This window comes from Meleagris gallopavo, chromosome W (assembly GCF_000146605.3).
Source record: "Meleagris gallopavo isolate NT-WF06-2002-E0010 breed Aviagen turkey brand Nicholas breeding stock chromosome W, Turkey_5.1, whole genome shotgun sequence".
Taxonomy (NCBI): Eukaryota; Metazoa; Chordata; class Aves; order Galliformes; family Phasianidae; genus Meleagris; species Meleagris gallopavo.
In genome coordinates this window covers 100,749-101,562 of record NC_015042.2, presented here as the reverse complement: position 1 = coordinate 101,562, position 814 = coordinate 100,749, and positions in this window count along the sequence as shown.

The window sequence follows — 814 nt, the reverse complement described above, 5'->3', positions numbered from 1 at the left end:
TATAAGTTTTATTCTTGGCTTACTGTTTGTGCTGCATTAAATTGTTAGAACTATGAAGCTTAGTTTAGAAGCAAAATGCTAATTTCAAAGAGTTAAATTTTTCTCAAAGGGGCTAAGTTTTGTGTATGAGGGTTAGGCTTTTCCCCAAAGATTGCCTGTAGAAGTAACTAGTAACAGATAAATAATTCAAGCCAAACCAGTTTTGACCTCTAGAAATACAATGTGAACATTGACTCTCTAATAAAATTGAGTATAGTACATTTAGCATCTGCTTGAAATAAGAAAAAAGTAGAGATGACAAAAAAAACAAAGCACTGCTAAAGGCCCTTTGCCTTTGTCACGGAGTTAACTAGATCAATTTACACCTGTGACAGGGGGCGGTAGGCCCCTGCCCTCCCCTCCCCACCCCACAAAATGGGAAGGAAGGGAGGAAAACAAAAACAGCGGCAACAATCTATGGAGGAAAACTTATTTTACTAACTATGATATCGGAATGCAAGATAATATAATACAATCTGATTGAAATTGAGACTAATAAATCAAATAAAATAGGAGAGAGAGAGTTCCTGAGACCGATTCAAACCTGAAAAGCTTGGAACGGCCAGGAAAGCACCCTCCAGCACCCACTGCCAGGCAGTAAGAGACCGCCCCCACCCGGAAGGGCCAGATCCCCATGACTTCTGTAATGTATAGGGATAGGTGCCTGGAATTGGAGCATTAACACTTGAACTCCCAGTACACTACATGATGTTTTGATGCGGAAGACTGAGAACCAAAAAAAAAACATAAAACCATAGACATTCCACCCCTTATT